The 14,251-nt window shown below is 36.5% G+C and overlaps 1 protein-coding gene across 4 annotated transcripts in view; it reads left to right on the top strand.

Annotated features, from left to right (window-relative positions):
* Positions 1-675: 675 nt before the first annotated feature.
* The window catches only part of Stacl (SH3 and cysteine-rich domain-containing protein), a 47,303-nt gene continuing 33,727 nt past the window's right edge, over positions 676-14,251 (top strand). For 2 of the 4 annotated variants that reach the window (XM_034329715.2, XM_034329716.2), the window contains exon 1: positions 679-964. The gene's annotated coding sequence lies outside the window, so the exon portion shown is untranslated. Of the gene's footprint in view, positions 965-14,251 lie in introns of all 4 variants that reach the window. The other 2 variants (XM_076689816.1, XM_034329714.2) reach the window with 2 other exon arrangements.

Below are 14,251 nucleotides of genomic sequence, written 5' to 3'. Positions count from 1 at the left end.
TTAGGTTAGGTTAGGTTCGTTCGAAGATGACGTAATCAGAATATTATTTAGGTTCATATCTGACCTCATATCTTTACGATTATACTTTAAATAATTTTCTTAACGTAATAACAAATAAAATATTTTGGTTAGGTTAGGTAACCGAGAGTTGAGAGGTCATAAAAGGGACAGAACCCATCTAAGAAAAAAGAAAAGAAGATCCCATGTACTTGCCGTGCAGTTTTCTTCCACGCCTTGAAATACACTTCCCTGCAGACCCTACTCGACCTGCTGAAGAGAGGCTCGAAGTTTCGCCGGACCCTTGTGTAACCCTGACGAGGGTCGTGAGGATCCCTTTCGCTATTTCTTTCTCGCCATTCATCATCGAGCGCAAAGAATTCAACCTGCCGCGGTGAAAAAGGGTCCGAAGAACGATATATGGGAACATTTCGTGAGATACCTCCATTTTACGAGGCAGAGGACGATTTCCAAACGTAATTATAGCGAGAGTATATTTTGCCAAGTTTTGTAATCCTGCGAATAAGAAAATGAAGGAAATGTGCGCGCGATATGTGTGCTCAACCGCGGTAGTCTCATTCGGGAATATTCGTGTAAGTCCGACCGTACGCGAGAATATGAACTCGTGAAAATATCTATCCCCACCGCTCGACCCCCCACTTCAGCGTTTCGGCAAGGCAACGCGTGCCGTCGCGTCGGCACGAGTCGGTGTCGGAGTCAGTGGTGCGCGGGCCTTCGTGCCGCGAGGACGAATGGTTGGTTTGTCGTCGTTTTCTGCCCGTGTGTGTTCGTTCGTTTACCTCTGTGAGTGCGTGTAATTAAAAAAAGTACATTAATTCGCGATTATTAAAAACATTCTGGACTACAACTGCAAAAGTGAAATACACCATTGAAGACCGTTCTACTTCTGGTTTTCTTCATTATTGGAAGATCTATGGCAGGATCTACGGATCGTTGTTTGAAAATCGTAAGTAATATTCTTTTTCTTTTAATATTAAATTTAGATGATTATAAATATTTGTACTTGAAAGATGAAATTTAGAAATTAATTGTTAAGTAAGGGTTTTTAACAAATTTATTTTTAATACAATTTTGCTAAAGTTGTTGTCAAGAAACTAAAGAAATATTTAAGGATCTATAGAATTATAGTTTTATAGTTTATTTGAAAAATTAAATTTTTAAAGGAATCGTGTGAAGTTTAGAAAAATACTATATTAAATTAATTGGGGCTCTCTCCGTGGTCCGCCATCCAAAGGGTTAATGTTATCCACATTTTTAAATATTCCATTTGATTTAATATTAAATATTTCTATGTTGAAATGTATTTAAATTTATCTGTGACCACTTCCTCAATTTTATTTCAAAATGTTAGCTATAAAAGTATGAAGGAACGCAAATGTAGAGGAAGAAATTAAATGTGTAACAGATTGTATGCCAAGATCAGGGCCCTGATGCGGATAGGTTAGCGATATAAATAAAATTTGCACTTTGTATTCAGGTTTGCCTCGTGTTTCGCGCGAAATTTAAATTAACTGAACTCGTATTTCAAAACTTACCCCCTAAAACAATACTAATAATTCATTATATTTCCGATTACAAAATTTTCTCAAGCATTAAATTTGGCCAAGTTATAAATTTCTTTAAATTTCAAACATCTTCGATCTCTAAGTTTCGTCGAATCTCATATTTCATAAGAAATCCAAGCAAACCGAAAGGAAAGATTTCATTCATAAAATATACACATCATTCATCAAAAAACAATACCACCACCGTAAAGTTGCCGCCAGGATAGATAAAAAGTGTACCAAACAATTTTCAAATGCAAATTATCCTCGTCCCATATATCACGCCTGGAAAATAAAGAAACGTAGAGAAACACAAACTGTGGCTCACCAGCAGAAGAAAATTTATGATTCGTTTAATTTTCAACCCGTTCGAGCCCTCTGTTTACGTCTTTTACAATGCTGTTTGTTGTTCTGACCCGTCCCGTCGGTTCTGTTATAATTTCTATCCGATCCCTAAGACAGTGACGAATAGGAGCAGGAATTTTGGATTTTCTCCAAATTCTAACCACCTGCCATCAATTATTTCTTCGCTGGTTTTGTCAATTAAATTCATGTTCCAACAGAACTGAAGATTTTCAAAATATCTTCTCGAAATTTAATTAACTCCTTGTCTTACGACTTTGGTTTATTCAAATGCAATAAGTTTGGAAAAAAAGATTGCATTTTTGAGTTGTCGAGAATGACTGATATAATCTCGTTAGCTGCCTTGTTCTTGCCACGGTTTCTCTCAAGAAATCTAATAATTTCTTAATTCCATTTAAAAACAAGACCTGCCTCGTCGGTTCAAAATTCGATAAACGGAGCCAGGGCACACGTAAAAACACCATAAAACACTAGGGATAAAGGATCAGGGATGGTCTTAGGTGTTCCGAGAAGGATGGCTACGTGAAAGGAAAAATGAAAATTTTCTTTTATTCAAACCGTGACACGTAATCTGTTTGATCGAAGATACTCGATCGAAATGTGTTTTCCTCTTTTCCTGGAGTCACCTCTGCCTTCCATTTTAATTCCGTCTCTTTGAGTCGCAGCATCCAATTACTGGGGTTCGCTGGCTGATAAGAAAGCTGCTGTTTCTATGAACTGATCTAGTGAATTTCTCGAATCAGGTAGTTCTTTACCAAATGGAAGGCATTGATTCAATTATTTGGGTTGTCTGGAGTATTTACTTAGCTATTCACTTGGTCATTTGCTCATCTACTCATTTACTCAACTATTCATCTACTCATTTACTCGTATACTACTCATCTACTCAGCTACTTATGTATTCAACTACTCATCTACTCACCATCTACTCATTTACTCCACTATTTATTTATTCATTTACTCATCTACTCAACTACTTATTTATTCATCTACTCATCTACTCACCATCTACTGATTTACTCGACTACTTATTTAATCATCCACTCATCTTCTCAACTACTTATTTATTCATCTACTCATCTACTCAACTACTTATTTATTCTTCTACTCATTTATTCAACTACTTATTTATTCATCTACTCATCTACTCATCTACTCATCTACTCAACTACTCATCTACTCAACTACTCATCTGCTCACCATCTACTCATTTACTCGACTACTTATTTATTCATCTACTCATCTACTCAACTACTCAACTACTTATTTATTCATCTACTCATCTACTCAATTACTTATTTATTCATCTACTCCTCTACTCATTTACTCATCGAATTATCTACTCTACTGCTCTCCTCCTCCCTACTCATCCAAATAATTAACTATTTCATGACACAAGTAACACATCATGCTACACAAACACACTCGTGTCTCAAATAATTTCAAAAGTCACTACGAAATTGAATAAATACCAAGAATAACAGACATTATCCATTCGCTTCTGCGACGAGTAACTATAGCAAATGTTCACTGATCGCGCAGTTCAAATTGGCGTATCATCGATTCATAAGAAGAGCTTAACGTTTCGTCGAATCGTGTACGATAGATTCCACGGATCGAAACGGAATTCGTCGAGGCTGATCTGCATGATAATCGGGGCCAAGCCGGGGCTTCCCTCTAACGCACATAACACACAACCTCGTATAAATTAATATTTCGAAGTGGAACAAACCTGGAAGACTGACAAGTGTTTTCAGTAGCTAGCATGTGGCGTAAAGCCACCTACTCTTAAGCTTGAATGTCGGGATAACGAGTATCGCGGGCCACCGCAGTTCCCATGAAACAGATATTGTTTGTAATTAACTGGCGTACGTTTGTGACGAAATTTCTACGAACGTCTATAGAGAATAATTATACCGGCGAAGATTAATTAATAATAGTCATTAACAGTGAAATTAATTTTGTTCATTCCATATTCTGCTTGATATAATTCAAATTTCTATTAGTTTCATGAGACAAATCTGTAAGTTTTAGAGACATTATATTGACCTTAAATTATTTAAGTAGAATTAAATTGAAGAAAAAGTGTTAAAAAATAAAGGGACGTCAAACAGGGTCATGTTGACCCATTTGGTTAATCGCTGATATTTACTTTGGTTACTTCTACTTCCCTATACGTTACACGAATCTCGCTTCTTCTCGAGTGGTACTCGTCTGGCTGTACATTTTCCGCTAATAGACTTGCTACTATTTATAGGGACCATCGTTCAGAGGTTCACACTAGGTATTTAACGTTGCTAGTTACAGCTGTCGTCCAAAATTCGAGACTTTTATTAAGAGTTTATATACAAGCTTCAAAAACGCTCCTAAATAAATAGTAAATGTTATTTATTGCTCGTAGATACTTCATTTCAGTGATTTTTACATTGGAAATAAATCTAGGGATCCCTAGAATGTCTAGAAATAATTTAATACTACCGTTTGAAAATTAGACATTAAACTTATTTGTGAAAAGATATTAAGAAATAACCAGAATAAGAATGTTTGTTTTAATGTGCTTTTATGTTGGAAGTAAATCTAGGGATCCCTAGGATGTCTAGGGACAATTTAACCTAAATTTATAAATCTAACCTAAAATCAGCACCTATATCATTCATTTACTTTTAAAAACCTCTAAAACATTTCTATTGCACCATTATCTACAATTCCATAGGGGCATAACACATTCAGAGATGTTCTTTTGCAATAAAACCTCGTAACATGTACTGCAATGTTCGTTTTAGTCTAGATTCCAGTTCGCGTCGAGAAGAAACGAAGTACTGTAACTCTAATGGATAGTTTTGTTCTGCCATAAGCGGTGGTTTCCAGGAGAAAATGGCTGCCGCCAAAGTGTCGGATTCCATTTGCAGCCCTTGGCCAGCCATCGGGCCACAGCATCCTTTCAAATGGCTTTTCCGTGTTACGTTTGCCCGTTGTTCGCTTCAAATGCCGGCTTTGGCTTTCTCGATCGGTTTCTACGTGTATCACGTTTTCCAGGTTTACGATTGCCACTGGTTGTACAGCAAATAACTGGGTTGTAACGTGTTCGAGGACACGTGTTCGAGTTCACAGGCCACATGGGAACAGGACACCCATGGCAATGGTGGTGTACTTAGCTCTACAACTTATATTTTAGTCTAGGGACTGTTTGAACTACTGATGTCAATCAAATTGACACTGGTGTCAATTGGCAGTAGTACTGATGTTGGTACCACTGAAATCAGTATTGGTACTAATAAGTACCAACTGCTATTAGTATCAATAATGTAGATACTAATACTTGTTCAATTTTACACAGCTTATAGTGATATAAAATGGATAAAATATTATATTTTAAAGTATCTTGAGGCAAAGGGGATCATAGCTGTACCCTTGATATTCTGTTATTATAGAAGGGATAAAAATTACATTGTGCTAGTATTTTCTCAGTCAACAGTGACCAAGTTACTATCGTTGCGTTCGAAATACTTGAATGTGAACTCGATTCGTGACCAACGAGCTTTCCGTTTGTCATGCAACCACGCAGCAAATTATCTTTCAGATAAATTATTCATCGGGTATTCGTGTGGATTAAATAAAAAATCAATGATGACATGTACTTTTTGGATGAAGAACCCAGTGTGATTAATATCTTACAATTAGTGATATTAGTATCTCTAGTATCACTAGTATCTAGTATCCTACTGAAGAACCGAGTAAATGTGATTAGTATCCTAGTGATATATTAATGAAACGAAGGACTAGGGTGTCACTAGTATCAGAAAGTAATGCTATAAGAAACAGTGCTAGTAACATTTCAATTTTGCCTTCTTAATAAATCACAGTATGCCCTTCTAAATAATTAGAAAACTGATCTCGGTTCCAGATTAGCATCCAGACGAAATTCGATAACCTTAATCGTGGACGAACACGCGACACTAAAAGGGTTTCCGTTTGATCCTTTCTACGTTTCATGCGATTATGGCTTCTGAATCAACGTTCTAATTTGCGTTTATGATCGACCTTTCCGTTTTTTGAATAATTATTTAAGGTTAAATTACTAGATCAAAATCCCTAGGACATTGAACCCGCCATGATTTTTTCAATGTCTAGCGGGGCTTCCCAAAACTGTGAAATTATTATATCTAAAGTCGTAGATCTACGCTGTCGGGATCTACGGTTCGTCTCACAAAACGTAAATCTACGACTTTCAGTCTTCGCGTTCCACTGAAAGTAAATTGATAGCGTTCAATTTTGCCCTAGTATTACTTGGTTACTTTTCTGCTAAAATAAAGTTACCGCAAAAGTTACTAGATCTAAATTCTCCCAAAGATTTGAAACTTTTCTCATTCAATCGCGAACAAAAATAACGATTAATCTTTCATTGGTACCACCTGTTACTTGTCTACCAAAATAAAGTTACCAGATTGAAAACCCTAGAAAAAGCTTGTAGTTTTTAATTCTATTACAAGTTTTTTTCTCGATGCCTCGTATCAGTCTCCTAAAATTCAGGAGAACAATAAAAGTAACACCCGGTTGTCGATAAAATTCCCGGCAAACAAAGATTTTTATTCGGTGTTTAACGCCGGAATCATTCAGCGGGATTAATGGTATTAATAAATCCGGGAACGTGTGCAAACAATGGGCAACGTGCACTGTAAATACATCGATAAATTAAATCGAGGTGAATAAGCTGAAACGACGTTACGACGAATTGGACGAGAGTCTGGTGCCGACTTTCCCTGAATCCTGTCCAAATTTCGGTCGTTTTGGCATTCGATGCTCGCAAGTTTTTCAAAATTACTGCTGAACCGATCGAACGACGTGCACAGTCGTACTCCGAACCAATAAAATTTCATGCTGTTTGCGTCCGAACAACAGTTTTACATCAAGTGAAAGGTTGCCTTTAAAATACTGTTGTTTCATTGCTATAATAATTATACTGGAAGAATTATTGTTAAATCCTATATTTAAAAATAACACTAAGTCGTTATGATTAAAGTTCACTATTTTTAGTAACTTTGACTATTAGAGATTGGTAGGAGCACTCCTAGTGACCCCTAGATTTCTCACTAGATAAAATCATCATTCTTTATCACTGAAACTTTTCAATAATGAAATTCTTGTCGATCTAAGGTCTCCAATCTCATTTTGCATCTACTTTCTCAAAATCTCCAAGTGCTACTTCCAATTTCGCAGCTTTGAAGAGATATGAAAAATTCTCAGGAACATAAAAATGATGTTTCCGAAGAGTTCCAGTAATTTATCGATCGTAGAGGAGGATAGAGAGTCGTTTTCTAAGAAAGTTTCAGTTCTTGGCCCACTTTTTACGTGAAATCCTTTTAAAGGGTGGCGAAAGCAATCCTAGGGGAATACCTTTGGAGGAAGAATTAGAATTTTCTGGAACAACAACCGTAAAGGAAGAAGGAATGGCCGATTTTCATTCGTTGTACTTGCAAATTGATCAGGATTAGCATTGTAAAGGAAAGGAGGTCGAATATTACACTTTTTGGGTTCCTCGGTCGTAAAGCTCGAGCATATTATTTTTTAGGTTAGGTTCCCCCTATCACGCTCCTTGATGAAAGTAAAAAAGAGTCTGAACTATGTTTCTTTGACTTGTTTGACCTGTCTCTGAAGGCTTTTTATACTTTTTCTTACTTTTGTTTCCAAACTTTATTCTGAAGACTAATTTCTTAACTGTGTTTAAATATTCATGGAAAATTAAGGAGATTTTTCTGTATTTTTGAACAATTTTTCTGTTCGATCTAAATGTTATCTCGGTGGTGTTCGAACGTGAAATATCTGGAATCAATGTCAACTGTCGGATAGTTTTCTAAGACGACTTGGCGTGCCAGATATTTTTTCAATTTTCTAAAGTGATCCCGAAAAAAAGAAACAGTAATTTAAAAGATTGCACGGTTTCGTACCCGACCACTGAACTTTATAACCACTTGGCTGCTGCTTTAAAATGGGAACGCGATGGGTCTTCGCATTAATCATAAATGTTACCTTCCTACATTAAGCAGTTAAGTAGTTGCATAATATAATTGTAAAATTCCACCCTCTTTTATTTGAAATATGAATTTTTACTGGGGGAAAAAATATCACAAGCTGCTCAAAAGCAGAAAATGACTTTGTATATAAAATTTGTGCCAACTCAAAATTTCTCTATTGAATTCTTTTGAAAATAAAACAAAAGGATGGGTTGGACATTTGGAAAACGCGTGGAATGTTCTGCGTTAAAGGATTATTTATATTTTCTCTATTTTTACTGCGGTTCGGTATCGTTGCGTTAAGGGGGGTACGGTTCGACATTATAAATACTGAACGTCGAAATCGATAAATAATAATCGATTGGAAAGTATCATTTCTTCCATTTAACACTTTGGGAATCCCTACGGTGGATTCAGCATGGCGGAATGCATGGTCGAAGTGCAGCCAACGTTAAAACATTAAACACTAGATGTACTTTTTAAATTATGCAATTATTTAAAAGATTTGTTGAAGAATCTTGAATAATGAAGTGGTGGAGTTAATCAAGACGGAAGAGTCTTATCCTTCGGGTCACTTTTGGCACAGATAGGTTGGCATTATACGTGGCAACGAGGCGACGAAGGTCGCCATTGCAAGTGTAAAATTAACTTTGATCCCTAATAGCCTCGTTACCCCTCGATCTTACACTTTACTTTGAAAAAAAAGTAATTTTTCTTTTAGTAAATTATAGTATTATAAAAATTCACTACAGTAAATTATCTAATTACCTAGTTATTTTGTTATCTAAGTAATTATCTACGTACCTAGTTATTTTGTTTTCACACCATACTTATAACCTACTTGATAGCTTATTACAAATTACTTAGCAAAAATTAACTAAAGTTTGTTTTTAAATTGTATTGATATTTCCATACTTGTTATCAAAGTAGAAATTATTGAAATAATATGTCGAGATAATTGAACAAGGCTGAATAGCAATATACCAGTAGAACCAGTTTCTGTATAAATTTGGAATTTTGTGTTGAACTCAATTTTCAATAATCTGTTTACCATAGTTTATTTCGCATATTCATGAAATTATCGGTTGGCGTTTCAGTTAAATTAGCATTTCAAATTTGATCCCTGTTATCAGGAAACTTCTGCTTCATATATCAATTCCCTGTTCAGCTCTGTCAGTAATATTCCATTGACTAATTGACTGAATTTATCTTGATCAAGTTCTACTAATATGTATCACTCTTAGTCAGTTTCTACTTGTCAGCCATTATTGATACGGTTTCATTTATCATGACCCATCAGTTAGATTCTACTAATTTAGTTAAACCTGTTCTGTTTTGTGATCTGGTTTCACTGGCCATGTTTTATCAATCTTAGTTTATGAACCAAATCATCTTGTCTGAAATGTCGCCATGTTCTGTTACTTTGGTTTCATTGAATTAATTTTGATGTATAGCTTTTATTAATCATCTAGGTATTTAGTTATCTGATTACCTAGTTACTTAATTTTTCAGTTATCTAGTTACTTAAATTTCTAGGTACCTAGACAATCTAGTTATCTAGTAAAATTCTCAAATTACCCCATCATTTTCTTGCCACGTAACGTGGTCGTTTCCTAGTGGAACAGCAGTTAAAGCGGTTCATTATTCGGGACATTGTTACACTTTGTTCTAGGGGAATTGCTCGTTGCAAAACAGAGGGAACAACTCTAGTAGCAACGTCAAAGTTTACCATTAAAAAGCCGATAGCAGTTCCGCTTCCTGTCGTGGATCGCTGTGACACGTATAATGCCTCAGCCTTTATTCAACCCCCCTAATTAAACTACCTATCCCCCTCTGTGTGTCCAAACTGTCCTTTGTTCCTGTCACGTGACACAAGCTTGCCGCTGAAACGAAGGTTTTCGCTTGGCAGACTTGTTTGTTGAATCGATATCGTTTTCTGTGGTTGCCTCTCGTGAACGCTTGCCATGTTTTCCTCCCTCGATCCTAGAAATTTTTACCTCGAATTTCGTGGTTGGTACGAGATCTATGCCGCGTTGTGGTAACCCTGATTTTAGGTCGTTTTGTTACAACATAGATGGTGGTTATCAAATTCCCCTTCGCCAATTATACCTTTGGGTACCGTCTTCGGTTTCCATGAAACCATGTTGTTCCGCTTGTCGATAATTGGAATTGAAATTATATCTGGTGTGGTATTACTGCGAAACTTTCTGTTTATTCAAGTGGGCGAATTGGAAAACTCGATTTGAAATTTTCCTTCTGTCGAGTTCCAGCGGCAGTACAAATATAAAGGGTAATTCAATCTAGGGACTTTCTTTTTTTTTTTAATCTTGGTCTCTGGCAGTTCTCGTGGTAACTCTATGTTCGAATGTTCAAGGAATTCCCCGTGTTGCAGCTTCGATTAAATTCTTGGAGAATGATAAATTAAACTAGCTGACAAATTAATTGTTTATTGCTTCAAGCAAGATTTATTTTCTGGCCGGTTGAACATGAAATCAGTCCATATTTTTCAACAAAAATTTCAAGGAAATTTTTAAAGAATCTAGTGTAGCTTGAATTACAACCAATGGCGTTGATTCGTGATGTTTATCCCTCTGTGGTTCGTAGTTGCATTAGAATTATGTTGGAATTATGCGACGACACGTGGTTACGATTCGATATACGTGCCCGACAGACGTGAAATAACGTAGAACTACGTGCTCTGTAATGTTATAGAGAACAGAAAGGTGAATATAATTAATATTCATTCGATTGAAATTGGATCGGTGTGGAAATATTCTGAACTTGGTTCGTACGATATGCATACACCTGTAGAATTCTAAACTTGTCCAATACCTGATTCGACACAACGTGAAATCACATGCATTTAATATTACTAGATTCGGAATATCTAGGGAATTAAAATTATTCTGTCAATATAGAAGTTCTGGGAATCCCATTTAGATTCAATGTATAGTTTATTTCAATGTAAGATCATCAATGTCCCTATTCTACTTGTTATGGAAAGTGTAGAAAATTTTGGGGATGGAATTCCTATTTGTAATGATAAAATTCCATGGAATTCCACGGAATTCACAATTCCTAACCTATCAATAGTCTTCGAAAAATGAATAGATTCCATGAATTCCGCAAAATTTGTAACGATACTCGAGAATTCTTCGATCGATTTTCCAAGTAATCAGTTTTACGCATCGAAAAACAGTTGTCGAGCGTTTCCACGTGCATTGGTGTTCGTGCAAGGGAACAGAAGAGCCGGATAATTGAACGAGTGCTCCAATTATTTGCTCGGAGAATGGAACGGCGGCTGGGAGCTTTTTAATCCGATATTGTAACACGATTTCCGAACTTTTCAGGCGCTTTAGAATGTCATGTCATCGTCGCGGTGTGTTCGCTTTCCTTCCGCGTGCTGCTGCATTACCGACTAATGAATTGGGTTACGATCGTTCAAGTGGTCTTTGAAGAATATCCGTCCGCTAATAAAAGAACACCCCGACAAAATGAGGAGTCAAAAAGTACCCCATCATTTATTCCGCGAACCTCGCGCCATTATTTACCCTGGTTTTTTCATTAAAAACCTCATTTTCCAAGATAATCCAGATTTCACCTGACATAACCTAGAAAAACATACGATTCTATATGCAGAAGAATTTCAAACTTAACCTTAATCCAACTTAACCTAGAAATTTAGTGTATGCACACTAAAACTTAATCTGACCTAACCTAACTTACAAAAAACTTAGAATTCTGCTAAAACAGATATAGAAGAGATTTCAGAATGCTTTTGGCAATATATATGAAGTATCAAAGGAAAGAAGAAAAATAATATGGAGTTTCTGAATGTCGCCTAACCGGGCCCCTTCGGAAGGAAGTGCCCTTATCAGGACAAGGGGTACGATAGCTTGCGAAGAAAGCAGCTACAAAAGAGAAACAGCGAGTATAGCGGGTTTATCGGTTTCTTTGTGCGAGGAGAATGGAAAAATTGGTCTCGCGTCTCGACGGCTGACCTGGTTACGTCCGTCGACATCAAAAGCTTAGGCAAAGTCCGGGAAACCTCGGCTTCTTTTTTTTCTTTTTTTTTAAGGTTACACGACTGTAAAGGCTCGTCCTACTAGTTGGATTCCCAGAATCTTGTTTGTACACTTGTCAATGTTTGCTAGCGTTTCTGAATGTACGATTTATGAAGCGTGACTTGTGCATCAAACTCGACGGGTATATCGCTTGAATAAATAGGAAGGCTTGTTGACTCTTCGCGATTGTTTGATCCTGGTTGGTTGATCAAGCTGGTTTTTCCGAGGAGGAAAGCTCCGATGTAAAGTTAATATCGATTTTATGAAAATTTATTCATCGATATTGAAGTTAAATAAATTATACAAATATCAGTGATAAATTGAAGTACTTTCGCTATGATAGCACTGAAGATGATGGTAAGGATCGAGGAGTAGCTGGACTATTCAGTAGGAATGATAAGAACTGTAAGCTCCCGCGATCCTTGAACAAAATATACTTTCCAGAAAGTTCTCCACGATTTGTTCATGGAAGAACGAAAGAGACAGAGTCTCTTTCAGACACGTGTTAATTACATAAAATGGTTTTATCACAATTTGCATAGCTCTTCGCGAAGAACAGAAATAATCATAACCGGTGCTCCTTCGCTGTGTTCAATTATTTAAAAAGTGCCCCCTAACCGTGGTATATAATTTTTCTTCTTTTCTTCCTTCGATAATTACATCATTAGGTCAGCCACGAAAGATAAGCTCTTGAGGGGGATTAACAGGATCTCTGGACATAAGGGACGTTTATCAATCTTCTGAGATACAACTAACAAAAATAACTAGGGACTTTTTTGCTTGGATATGGAACAGAAGAATATTTAATCAGATTTAATGAATTGGGCAGATAATCGAATTAGTCTGCATTATCCATAGGTACAAAAACACTAGGTCCTGGTAAAAAAAACTAGACACGACAATTACTGGAATTATTTTTGTAATAGTTTATTTTTTGAGGGAATTAGATTGAGGTTAGGTATGGTTGGATCATTATTTCCGTACAGAATTCATACGTGGTTGGCTATACCAGGTTGGTAATCTATCATCAGGGACACAGGGATGTTTCAGTATATTCTGCTGAATTGATTGATTGATCGATTGCCCTATAGAGATGGATATAATACCTCCGTGTGCTCCAAATAGACATGTATTCATTAGAATTACGTTTTACAAGAAACTCAGAGAACTTAAGGAATTTATGAAATTCGAGAAATTCAAGGGTTTCAAGGAATTCCAAGAACTAAAAGAATTCCAGGAAATTTCAGGAACTCAATTACTCAAGTATTTGAACCTTAAAAATTCAAAGAGTTCAAGTTCCATAAAGAGTTCAACGATATCATAGAATTCATTAGCATTCTCTCAATTCGAAGTTACTACTTTCATGTAATATTTCAATCAACTTGCTACCAGTGCTACCAGTGCATAACCACAAATATTTCTCTCTTCGTGCGGCACGCAAATAAACGAATTTTTCGGTCCAAGATTTATTTGCTGTTCACGAAAGAAAGGGGTCTTTGAACATAATCCAGCACGCGATTAAAACGGGACACGAATCTAGTTGAATTCAACGTCTCCTTTCCCTCTCCTCTCACGGTTGAGATACATTCAAATTAGATTTAAATCAACGACGACGATTTAGATGACATCGCGAGCGAAAAATAAGAGGACGTTTCTTTATTCAGTCATGCTGAATAAGTCGTTTACCTTGTAAACAGAACGCTCCTCCATTCGCGGAACAAAACGTGTACAACGTTAACCGAGTTAAAACGGGTCTCATTAATAATTCATGGGAGGAAGGAGGAACAGCATGGCGATTATTTAAATAAATTCTGAATTGGATACCCGGCTGAAAAACGTCAATGAGAACACATTCTCGCGGCGGGTGTTTAAAAAGGATTCGCTTAACAATCGCTGAGACACTGTTTTAGCTGAGGTTACTGGAAACAAGGATATATTAGTTTCCTAGTTAAGTCCACGGGATTCTATCCCTTTTTGCTGCTAGACGCACAAAAATCCCTAGACAGAAAATATGGAACATGTTAACAATGTTGGAACTTAGTATTTGCATCCTTATGGCATTGTTATATCCAAGGACTTAATTTTCCAGTTCGTTCCTAACTAAAGTAGCCAGAATTTAATATCTTAAGTTTAGTTTCAGTTTTTGAAAGTATGAAATGAATAAGACGTACGGCGTTCAGTGGTGAAACAGGGTCACTTTGATGAAAATTTAAAGCCGAGGGCTTGCGTGTGTGATAAATCGAAAGTTCAG

Source organism: Osmia lignaria, chromosome 8 (genome assembly GCF_051020975.1).
Source record: "Osmia lignaria lignaria isolate PbOS001 chromosome 8, iyOsmLign1, whole genome shotgun sequence".
In the NCBI taxonomy this organism is placed as follows: domain Eukaryota; kingdom Metazoa; phylum Arthropoda; class Insecta; order Hymenoptera; family Megachilidae; genus Osmia; species Osmia lignaria.
This window is presented reverse-complemented; position numbering and strand designations above follow the sequence as displayed.